Source organism: Crocuta crocuta, unplaced genomic scaffold (assembly GCF_008692635.1).
Source record: "Crocuta crocuta isolate KB4526 unplaced genomic scaffold, BGI_CrCroc_1.0 scaffold262, whole genome shotgun sequence".
NCBI lineage: Eukaryota > Metazoa > Chordata > Mammalia > Carnivora > Hyaenidae > Crocuta > Crocuta crocuta.
Window position 1 is genome coordinate 5021538 of NW_027528869.1, and position 12346 is coordinate 5033883.

General features: G+C 43.0%; 1 long non-coding RNA gene across 3 annotated transcripts in view; it reads right to left on the reverse strand.

Annotated features, from left to right (window-relative positions):
• The window catches only part of LOC144225225 (uncharacterized), a 47055-nt gene extending 34922 nt beyond the window's left edge, over window positions 1–12133 (reverse strand). For all 3 annotated transcript variants that reach the window (XR_013333244.1, XR_013333246.1, XR_013333245.1), the window contains exon 1: window positions 12021–12133. This is a non-coding gene — a long non-coding RNA (uncharacterized LOC144225225). The remainder of the gene's footprint in view (window positions 1–12020) is intronic.
• Between the last annotated feature and the right edge of the window lie 213 nt (window positions 12134–12346).

Genomic DNA, 12346 nt, shown 5'->3' on the forward strand with positions numbered 1-12346 from the left:
GACCAAAATCAATGACCCTGTGCAAGATCTGTATTCTTTTCCTTCAGAGCCTCCCCCACTATCCGTCCCCACCTGTCAAGCCGACTTTATCTCTCTGTATGGCCCGGAACACCCCCTCTCCCTCCTGGAATCTGGCTCTTTGCATAGCTAACCAATCAGAATCAGTCCCTTGCTCAAAAATCCTCAAGGACTTCTGTATCAGTTAAGATGTGCATTTGGCAGCTAGTAACAGAGACCAGAAATAATAGTGGCTTAAACCAGATAAAAGTGTATTTTTCTTTTCCTTAGAGGAATTCTGGAGATAAGCGGCACAGAGCTGGTGTGGCATCCCCTATAGCTTCTGGATCTTTATCCTCCACAATGCACCTTCTATCCTCAGAAACAAAGGGTGACTCCTCAAGTTGCATCCATCTTATCCACCCTCCGGGCAGCCAGAAGCGGACGGACGGGCATATGTCAACCTTTTTTTCAAATGCCTTCAGGGGCCTAACGGGGTCCAGCACACTTGACAAGCACTCTTTAAATAACTACCAGCTCCATGAATGAATCAATTCTGCCGCAGTGCTCAAGTCAGGCGATTTATCATTTCCAAACCTTTGGCAAATGTTCACAGCAGACCCAGGGCACCACATTAGGAACTATAAGGCAGAGTCTGAAACTCTTAAAAGGATACCCCGCTTTAAAGCAGCTATATAACTGGCTTTCCACAATACCTGAAATTCCCAGGGTTGGAGATTTATTCTGTTGGGTTAGGAGACTGTGTATCCCGTCAAAGGCACTGTATTATGCTGAGGAATCAGAGAGTGTTAAAATCAGTAAAAGGCAGCTTCTGACACACACACAAACCTAAAGCACGCATGAAATATAACTCAAGACTGCCTAGCAGCACAGGAATGCCAAAATCAATAGGCATTTCAGAGCAGGGTAAAAGGTCCATGAATGTCACTTGGTAAACGTGTGAGTCAAGTGATTTGTTACTGCACTAACAAGGTGCAAACAGAAGACGTGAATTTAGGGGAGGGAGGGAACCTGCCTGGAGCAGCAGCCTGGTGGCTGCTCTAATTGTCCCCGCGTTGCCCCCGTGCAGTATGAAGGAGTGGGCGCCTTAGAAAAGGGATGGTCGGGGCGCCTGGGGGGCGCAGTCGGCTAAGCGTCCGACTTCGGCTCAGGTCATGATCTCGCGGTTTGTGAGTTCAAGCCCCGCGTCGGGTTCTGTGCTGACAGCTCGGAGCCTGGAGCCTGCTTCGGATTCTGGGTTTCCCTCTCTCTCTGACCCTCCCCTGCTTGAGCTCTGTCTCTCTCTCCCTCTCAATAATAAACATTAAAAATTTTAAAAACAAAAGAAAACAGGATGGTTGACAGACAACCAGCGAGGAAGATCAGAAAGTCAAGTTAAAAACCATCTGTCNACCTGGGGGGCGCAGTCGGTTAAGCGTCCGACTTCGGCTCAGGTCATGATCTCGCGGTTTGTGAGTTCAAGCCCCGCGTCGGGTTCTGTGCTGACAGCTCGGAGCCTGGAGCCTGCTTCGGATTCTGGGTTTCCCTCTCTCTCTGACCCTCCCCTGCTTGAGCTCTGTCTCTCTCTCCCTCTCAATAATAAACATTAAAAATTTTAAAAACAAAAGAAAACAGGATGGTTGACAGACAACCAGCGAGGAAGATCAGAAAGTCAAGTTAAAAACCATCTGTCGCACAATGGACAGCAAGGACGGCTTGGGTGTCATAAAGGAGGTGCCGGGTCAAGAACCCAGCTCTGGGTTCCGGTCCTGCCTCAGCCACCCCCTAGTCGGGTAACTTTGGGCAGCTGACGACCTCTCTGGGCCTCAATTTTCCCAAAAGAGAGGCTTGAACCAGATGATTTAAGATCCCTCAACAGTGTTAATGTGACCATTACTTGATACTAAGAGCTCCTGCTTTAGCCAATCCAGAAATGGCTGTTGAAATCTGTGAGAATGAGTGTTTAAGGAGGAAGAGCGGGTCTTCCCGCTAAGGCCTGAGAAGACAGGACGTGGAGCCATCGTGTGGAAACAAGGTGCCAGACCCAAGAGGCCCCTCTGCTCTCTGCACCACAGGCCTGAGGTGTCATCCTGGGAGTGAGCTTAGGACTTACCCAGTGAGCACAGGGAAAGACTCTTCTTCTATGTGTGTGTGTGTGGGGGGGTGCATATTCCAGAATATTCCAGAGTCAAAAAATACTAACAAAATGGCAAACACACACATAGCTATTATTTTTATGCATGCTTTGTTCTAAATTCTTTACCTACTTTTAATTTCTTTCTAGAGAAAGAGGGCTTTAAAATCGTAAAGAGAGAGGCGCAGCAAGAAACAGAATTAAGGTACGTAACATACTTGGCCCAGGGCCTGGCTCGTACTAGGCACTCATATTGCTGTCATTGCTGACAAACAAGGGGCTCAAGGAGACGATCCCCCCACTTCCCTCTCCCACGTAACCACCCTCTGCCTTCTGCAGATGGAACTCCACTCCAGCATCCATGGGCTTCCCAGCTCTGCTCAGGTATATCACCCCACCCTCGGGCCCTCGGCCACAAGCTTCAGTCGAGGATATGCTACAGATAAGCGGTTACTAAGTGCTTACTTCCTCCTCTCTCTCCATCACAGCTGCTCCCTTTTGAGTGAAGATTTGTTTTCCTGGCAGAGGGGAGGCAGGGAGGTGCAGGGCAGAAAAGAGAAAGGAAACAAAGAGAAGGTGTAGGAGTTATTTCAGACCCGGGTGTCCGCTGGTGCTGCTATTCAGAGCTTTTGTTTTCGAGCAGTGTAAAGACTGACCCTCTTCCTAGAGACTGAAACCAAAGCAACCGTGACTGGGGCTGGGAATTACAGGTCACTTAGATTCGCTCCAAAAACACCCGAGTTGACAGCTGAGGAAATGAACAGGGAGCAGTGAATTTGTGAACCCCTCGCACAAGCTTGAGGGACAGCTTCTTGCTGGGTCGCAGACCAAACGCAGGTGGTTCTATAGGCTTAGCCAGCAGAGGTCTCTCTTTTCCTAATCTTCAGTTTAAAAAAAAAAAACCAACAACAACCAAACTCCATGAGCTGTCCATTTTTATCACCCCTCCTCTGAAGTCTCTTTCCAAAACCAAATAAATAGTGAATCCTTCGGCCAAAGCACTTGTAAGCATTCAATCCGGTCGCCCAGTGAAAATGGAAGACAAAAACTGTTAAGAAAGGGATTTGGTATTCACCCCTAAGCTGTTCACCTGCTTGGAAGATTCACACCAACTGTACCGGCAAAGGGCAAAACATGGGCTGGCACCCAAAACAAGTAGGCAACCAGCTTCCATGAGAAGATGAGGCAAGCTGAGCCAGTAGCTAGTGGGTGGAGGCAAAGTGGTGAGATTCACTTCCTCAGCTCCATCGTTTACAGACCAACAGCAGGCCATCGTTACTTTCGGGGAGGAGCGCGAGTCCTCCATCAAACTTACAATATATCAGTCGTGGTCAGTAAACCTCCTGATGGTCCAAGGACTTCATGTCCCCTTCATTTACTGAAGCCAGGATTTTTCTTTTAATATTATAAAATCATCTGTAATAGTACAATTACATATAATATCATGTATAAAATTAGATATAATATCAACAGATCTCAGTTGAAGGTCATTTCCTTAGGAAAGGCTTCCTGGCCACCACCACTAAGTTAGGCACTCTATTATAATATAATAATATAATATAATATAATAATATAATATATATTTTAAAAATATATTTATTTTTGAGAGAGAGACAGTGAGCATGTGTGGGGGAGGGGCAGAGAAAGAGGGAGACAGAATCTGAAGCAGGCCCAGGCTCTGAGCTGTCAGCTTAGAGACCGCTGCAGGGCTCGAACCAATGCAGGGCTCCAACGCACAAACCATGAGATCGTGACCTGAACCGAAGTCTGACGCTTACCACTGAGCTACCCAGGCACCTCGAGGCCAGTTTTAAAATGTGTTTTATACTGTGTGTATTAAACAGCATCACCTGAAACATGAAGGTGCAAGCCTACAGGTCATGATCTCACGGTTTGTGGGTTCCAGCCCCACATCGGGCTTGCTGCTGTCAGCCTGTCAGCACGGAGCCTTCTTCAGATCCTCTGTCTCCTCTCTCTCTCTCTCCCCTACTTGTTCTCTCCAAAAAAAAAAAAAAAAAAAAAAAAAAGGCGCAGGCCTAAACATTCTTTCCCACCTCCTGCGGAAATAATCCTGATCAAGACGAAGGGCTTTGACTAGAATTATATAAAATGAGGAAATAAGCAAGTTTAGCTGAAGCTGCACAAGTCTCTTTAAGTATCCAATGGCTTCCCATTGCTCTTAAAGTCAAGTCCAGAATTCCCAACGTGGCTTCAAAAGCCTGTCATGTCTGGACTTCCCCATGGCTCCTTCGAAGCATTCATTCCCAGCCACAAGCACCCTCCTTCACTTCCTCAAAGTCCTTCCCTCAAAGCCTGGGTCACTCTCCTTCCCCTCCTTCCTTAAACTGGCTAACTCTTGCTCAGCCTCCAGATCTCAGCTGAAGGTCATTTCCTTAGGAGAGCTTCCTAGCCGCCACCACTAGGTTAGGCACCCTGTTTCGAACGCTTACAGCATTCTACACGGCAGCCATTACAACACAGGGGACTTCTGGGCAAGGACAGAAGGCCCCTCATGGACAGATGGGTTTTTTAAAGGCTTGTTTCTTTGGGGGGACCACAGGCTGGCTTGGGGAAAGAGTTTGGATGTCAGGCCCCCTTTACTCCCTCAGCTAGACACCTTTGTAGGGGGCCCAAACTGCAGGAGCGTAAGACAGTCTTTGAGGTCCCTTCATAACACTTATCCTTCAGAACACTCGCCTAAATTCCATGTAATAGTCATGGCTGTGAGGTCCTGTCCATCTACTCCAACAGCCCAAAGAGGGCGACACTCCCCTTTGCTACGCTGAAGACACTGGCCCTCAGCTTGATGAGTGTGCACGCAACAGTGAAGCCGTGTTTTGCACAACTAAGCAACCATTAAGTTATCACACGCTTTTTTCTAGCCAGATAATAAATGTTCACTGTTCAGCTGCACTGTTGTACTATCATCTTCCTCTGACTCCTGCGAATATGTGGTTTTCCGCCAAAAATCAGGATTCCAGCTTCCCTGGAAAATAACCTGATCTACAGGGATGGACTACGTGATCCTGAGTAGGAAACAGAAATCCCAGAATTGTACGCCAGAAGGAACCTATAAATCAACTTGTTTAACTTCCCCATTTTACAGGAAATCAAGGATTAGAGTATTGAGTATTTTCATCTGTAAAATGAACATGGGACGCAGTGATCTTCCATACCTAGTATTCTGAGATTCTAAGATGTGCCTCACGTCAGTCCTATAGAGAGTGACAGTTCCAGACTGGTCTCGTTAGCAAACTAGAAATGTAAAACCATTTCCCGAGCGCCACGTCCTAAATAATAAAATTAAGACAGGGAGTTAATCTGCTGAATTCCAGAGAGAATCCTCAAGTGTGCCAAATGCCAATGATGTAGGAATGTGAGGTTTGGGATAATGTTACCCACACGGTCCCTTGTGCCAAAAAGATGGGGTAGGCTCAATTTTCCATGGTTTGTTAAGATATTCCTGAGTTAATGGGAATGATATTTATACCTTGTTTATGTGCCCTGGGAAGAAAACCATATACCCCCCCCCACACTCGTCATAATTCATATATGGATTTAATGATATCTGAAACTAGACAGAAAAAAAGGGGGTAGGCATTATAGAAATGCTTGTTCTCTGCCAACGTCTGCGAAAAGAGACTGTAAGACACAAAGAGAAACTTACTTTGCATTAAAGAACTGTAAGGGTAATTATTTTTCAAATTTGCAATATCCTTATGGTTGTTTCTTGTTAAAAGTTGTTTACAAAAATGAGGTCATACCTTAAATATTCCTCTGTGCCTGTTTAAATATTTATTGACAACTTTTCCTATTGAGGTAGATAAAGCTACCTGGGGTGTTTTGATGACTGCGATCTGTACCATTCCATAGTTAGTTCAAACAATGAATCCCGTACTCCTGTATCTAAGGAGTGGTTCAGTTGTTTACTTTTTGTTTCTTTTTATAATCGAATATATAACTTCACAAGGGTCATTCTGGTAAATATATCTTTAGTCATAAATCTGATTATTTCCCAAAAGTAAATTTGTAGAAGAGGAATTGTTAGATCAAAAAGTAAACCCACAGTATATAATGTAAAATATAGTGTGTGTGTGTGTGTGTGTGTGTGTGTGTGTGTATACATGGGGAAGGGGCGGGGGAGAGATTTAAAATTTTTCCCATGTGGTTGGCTATAACCCTATGGCCTTACACCATTTATTCCATAATATAGTCTCTCTCTACTGATTTGATATTTTGTGTTTATCATATAATGAATTCTGCTTGAAGCTTTTAAGAGAATAGAAAACTTGAAGGAAAAGCCAGATAAGGTGATGATTTTTGGAGAGGCTCAGATCATCAGCTTATAGGATTAAAAGCAGAAATAAGGGCACCTGGTGGCTCAGTCGGTTAAGCATCCGACTTCGGCTCAAGTCATGATCTCACGGTTCGTGGGTTCGAGCCCTGTGCCAGGCTCTGTGCTGACAGCTAGCTCAGAGCCTGGAGCCTGCTTTGGATTCTGTGGCTCCCTCTCTCTCTGACCCTCCCCTGCTCACACACACACTCTCTCTCTCTCTCAGAAATAAATAAAACACTTTTTAAAATAATAATAAAATTCGATTATTTAATAAAAATAATTTAAAAACTAAAAGCAGAAATAGATGAGAGGTGTCAAGAAAGGTGGCTGTACTCCCTTAAAGAGGCTGACTCAGCTAGAGATTCCAGTAGGGTGCTGAACAGGAGTGTCCAGAGATAATATATTTGCTGTGAGTCAGCTTTAGTAGTAAAGCATCCAGTCTGTCATCAGTAGGTATCATGTTAGCTGTAGGTAATTTTTGTAGACGTTCATTATCGAATTTAGAAAATTTTCTTCTATTNTGCTGAGGTTTTATCATGAAGGATGTTGGACTTTTTCAAGTGCCTTTGCTGCATCAACTAATAGGATTTACGATTTTTCTTTAGACTGTTAACAGGGCAGGTGATATTGATTTTCAAATGTTGAACCAAACTTGCCAACATGGAATAAAACCACTTAGCCCTAGTGTTAAAAAAAGAAAGAGAGGCTGATTCAGGAGGCTTTCTATGGGGGAAAAAAAAAGTGATGGCACTAAGCCAAAGACTAGCAGGTTTGGACTGAGAGGAATTTTACACTGAATTTGAAAGGTGGTCATGGCTTCTACACATGTAAACTCTTTGCTTCTCTGGTCACCAATGAAGCTGGAAAAAAAAAAAATCACCCAGCCTTGGATGGAAGGAGGGAAGGAAAGGTTAAACTATCAAAAAAGGATAATGGCCATCTTTGTATCTGAGTGATACTAATTGCAACTATATTTGCCTAAACTTGTATTTTCTGTATATAACTTATATCCCAATAGTTTTAAACTATGGTTGAACATGCTTTCACGTTTTAAAAGCCTTTTGTTCCCTTTTGGAAAACTGTGTTTATATCTTTCTTATTTTTATGTTGGTTTGCTTTTTCTCATTGATTTGTAGAAACTCTAGATTTACCAGGGAAATTCGCCCTTCAGTATATGGGGTGTGAACGTTTTCCCAGTTTGCCATTGTATTTGTGTGAGTGTGTGAGTGAGTGTGTGTATGTATGTATGTGTATGTTATTGATTCAGTACCACAAACAAATCTATACCAGGTCCTTTCTGAGGTAATTAAAGATGGCCCTAAACTGAACAAATGTCTTATTTTTTAAGCTTTTTAAAAATTTGTGTGGGGCGCCTGGGTGGCTTAGTCGGTTAAGCGTCCGACTTTCGCTCAGGTCATGATCTCGCGGTTCGTGGGTTCGAGCCCCGCGTCGGGCTCTGTGCTGACTGCCAGCTCAGAGCCTGGACCCTGCTTCAGATTCTGTGACTCCCTCTCTCTCTGACCCTCCCCTGCTCGCGCTGTCTGTCTCTCTCCTAGAAATAAACAAAACATTAAAAAAAAAAAAAATAGAGGAAAAAAATTTGTGTTAAATATACATAACAAAAAGTTTACCATTTTAACTATTTTTTGCAATATATTAATTCTGTTTATTAAATATTCAATAAAATATGTTCTTCTTAAGAGTGGTAACAGCAGTAGGGTGCTTGGGTGGCTTGGTCAGTTGAGTGTCTGATTCAGTTTTGGCTCAGGTCACGATCCCACAATACGTAGGACTGAGCCTCTGTTCAGCTCACCACTGGCAGCACAGAGCCTGCTTGGAATTCTCTCTCCCTCTCTCTGCCCCTACCCAGCTTGTACGTGCCCACTCTCTCTCTCTCAAAATAAATTTTAAAACTTAAAAAGAAAAAAGGAGTGGCAACAGCAGTAATCAAAACTGAGAAATAGCAGTGCCTAGGTGGCTTAGTCCATTAAACAGACTCTTGATTTCGGCTCAGGTCATGATCTCATGGTTCATGAGTTCAAGCCCCGCATGGGGCTCACACTGACAGTGTGCAGCCTGCTTGGGATCCTCTCTGTCTCCTCTCTCTACCCCTCTCCCCATCCCACACACAAACTCTCTTGGTCTCTCTCTTGAAAATAAACATTTTTTTTAAACTGAGAAATATATTTACAAGGTTAATATAGCAGATTGTGGTTGATTACTTGAGAATCCAAAATAAGAACTGGGTCTCTCTGTTAATTATATGGTTTATAATATATAATGATTAGTATTTATTATATAACAGTTACTGTGCTAAGTACTGCATACATTATCCCACTGAATAGGTTAATAACCTTATGAGAGAGTTAAATGCATCCTCATTATATAGCCAAAGAAATAGAAACTTCAAAAAGTGAAGTAACTTGCGAAAGGTCTCATGAGTTAGGTAACTGAGACTCAAACCGAAGCAGTCTGATTTCAGAGCCTAAAGTCAACCACCATACCCGTGTCTCACAAAGGATTCATAGAACACTGTGTATGAGATTCCTGTAGACAGAGCATGGACAGACTTTAACATGTTTCCAGTAGTTGGGTGTGTATATATGTATGTATGTGTGTTTGTATGAATGTATGTAAGTATAAACACATGTATGTATGTATTTAAATACACATATAATTTGCCACTTTAACCATTTTTTATTTTTAAGTTTATTTATCTTGAGACAGAGTGCAAGTGGGAGAGGGGTAGAGAGAAAGGGAGATTAAGAATCCCTAGCAGGCTCTGCTTTGTCAGCACAGAGACTAATATGGGGCTCGATCTCACAAACCAGACCATGAGATCGTGACCTGAGCTGCGATCGAGAGTCGGACGCTAAACCTACTGAGCCACCCAGGCCCCCTAACCATTTTTTAAATGTATAGCTCAGTGACATTAAGTATATTCATATAGTTGTGCAACTATCAGCCCATGCCATTGTCTCTGACTTTGCTATGAAAGCTTTTGCCGTGCAGAACATTTTTACTCTTATGTCATTTAATGTAACTAAATTATATGTAATAGATTCTGCTTTTTCATAGATGGAAAGACTTTCCTAGCTCTGAGATTATATTTTCTAAAAGTCCTCCGAAGTTTCTTCTGGTGTGTCTATAATTTCACGTTTTTACACTTCACTCTTTAATCCTCCAGGAATCGATCCTGGTATAAAGTATGAGATAAGGATCCCACTCCATTTTTTAAATTCAATGTCAGTAGGAATTATATTTCCAGCTAGACAAATTCATTTTAAGTCCAAATGGCAAAAAAAGTCAAGCGAAAGCATCCAGGAAGATTCTGAAAAAAGGAAGATTAAAGGGTCTGGTTGGACGTGGAGTATTCGTGCTACCAGAAATTAACACATATCCTAAAATTACAGTAATTAATATAGTCCTGAGTGCACAAGCTGACAGAACAATGGAATGGAATTGGACAATCAGAACTTGCTAGGATTTAATAAACTTAATTGTCTTCTTTATCATATTGAATATTTCCACCCAAGAATATGGAGCACCCTTTCCTTTGTTCAAGTCTTCCATGAGAGATACATCCACAGAATGAGAACATTGTTCCATCCGCCCCCTGCCTTCCCATCCACTAAAGAGTGACAAGCAGTGAAAAGTTACCTGTGGAGGCTTTGATTGGGGTCTAAACTGTTTTCCAGTGTCATACCTAACATACTGGATTCCCCAGTCTCTATTTACATAATGTGGAAAGCTGTTATCAAGTCAGATTTAATCAGACATATCTGTACCATACTTCCATAGTCTGGGCTCAAACCCAATACTAAGTGTTAAAGATGAAACAGTAGGTGTTAGGTGTGGGCAAAATTCTTTTTAAAGTTTCCAGAGGCTGAGTTTGGGCTTTGGGAAGTTAGGATGGCAATTGGAAGTTACCAGCTAGTCCTATTAACCAGCCCTCTCAAAGACAGGGCTTCAAGTGATCCTAAGAGTGGGTCTAGAACAGCAATGTCTATTAGAAATAATGGGAGTCACATATGCAAATTAAAATTGGCTAGTAACCACGCTAAAAAAGGGGAAAAGAAATAGATAAAATTAATTTTTTTAATGTTTTTATTTATTTTTGAGAGAGAGAGAGACAGTGTGAGCAGGGGAGGGTCAGAGAGAGAGGGAGATACAGAATCTGAAGACAGGCTCCAGGCTCTGAGCTGTCAGCACAGAGCCCGATGCGGGGCTCGAACCCACAAACCGTGAGATCATGACCTGAGCCGAAGCCAGACGCTCAACCGACTGAGCCACCCAGGCGCCCCTTAAATTTAATATTTTTATTTGATCTAATGCATCAAAAATATGATCACTTCAACATGTAATCAGTACAAAATTATTAATGAGATACTTCACATTCTTTTTCATACTAATTCTTGGGAACCTGGTGTATGTTTCACAGCTACAGCACATCTCAATTTGGACAAGCCACACTCAAATGCCCAATAGCTCCATATGGCTCTGGCTACCATATTGGACAGTACAACTCTAGAAGAAATGTTCTAGAGTTTCTAAAACTGCTTAATCTATTGAATATCCAGAAACTCCAAGATTGGAAATACCATATCTCAAGGATCCAGAACAGACTTTGAAAGTAACTAGTCCTCACACTCATTTGATATTTGTCTCTTGTCTATAATGTCCTTATCAAGGGGTCATCCAGACTAGTGCCTGACTCACACTTCAGGGATGATGAGCTCACTGCTTCCTGAGGCTAGCCAGTCCATCTGGGGACTTTCTTAACTCAAACAAATTCTTACCAAGGGCACAGGCAGGTTGGTACACGGTGGTCCAACGAGCTTAGTTACGTTGTGTAAGTAAAGCATTTCTTACTTCAATTAAGTAAAGGATTAATTGGCTAGAAAGGACTGGAGGAGGAAAGAACTAAAAAATGGCCGGGGAAGTTAAGAACTGTTAAGACTGAAGGCTGGGGCTGGACGTCGGGTTAAAATCATTAATGAGCTACACTGCCGCAAGAGACCCCAAAAATGTATACATGCTAGTTTCAGTAATATGAAAATAGAGTGATTTAGAGAATAATTTGAATTATTATAAACTTTTGAAATTTTCACAGCAAAGTAAAATATAATTGAGTTATAATTAACGAAGGATATCGTTTCTATTAGACCCGTAATACAACCAACAGTATCCTAAACCTTAAAGTACTTTATCAAAAGAATTAATTTCCAGACCCAGAAATCAAAAGGCACTTGAAAGGCCTTATTTCCTTTCTCGGTTTTTCCCCTCAATTTTATTTTAACATTTTCCTTATGCAAAAGCACTCTGGAAATCAAAGAGAGAAAACTTTTCCTGAAATTTTTTCAATAAAAAATGACAGCGACTGGCTGAATTATGATGGAATCTGGCTGGGTAGCACTTGAAATCATAGACCTGATCTATCTTTACATCTCCCCTATTTTTCTCTTTTTCTTTTCTTTTTTTTTTCCCCTCCAGGTTGTAAGATGCTCTTTTCCGAGCCACCTTCACCCCCAGTCCCCACCCCCCCAAGTCTACCTTTCCAAGGCAGGGGAAGGTGCATCCTCTCCTGGGCTTCCGTCAGCGCCTCCCTAGCACCTCTGGCCAGCAGCCGGCGAAACGGCGCGCGCTGCACACCCATTAACGTTTTATACTACATCTCCGACCCCGCCAAAGCCGCTCGGGTTTGTTTACCGCGGTCCCCCGCTCCCCCACCCGCCTGCACACTGTCAACGGCGCTTGGGGGCAAAATTTTGGAACAGATGCTCCGCCCACCCGCCTCCCCAGAACCAGCTAAGGCTCCCCTGCTTGGGGTGCTGAAGCGGGTTTCGTCACACGATGTGGGGTACCGTACTTTTTACCAG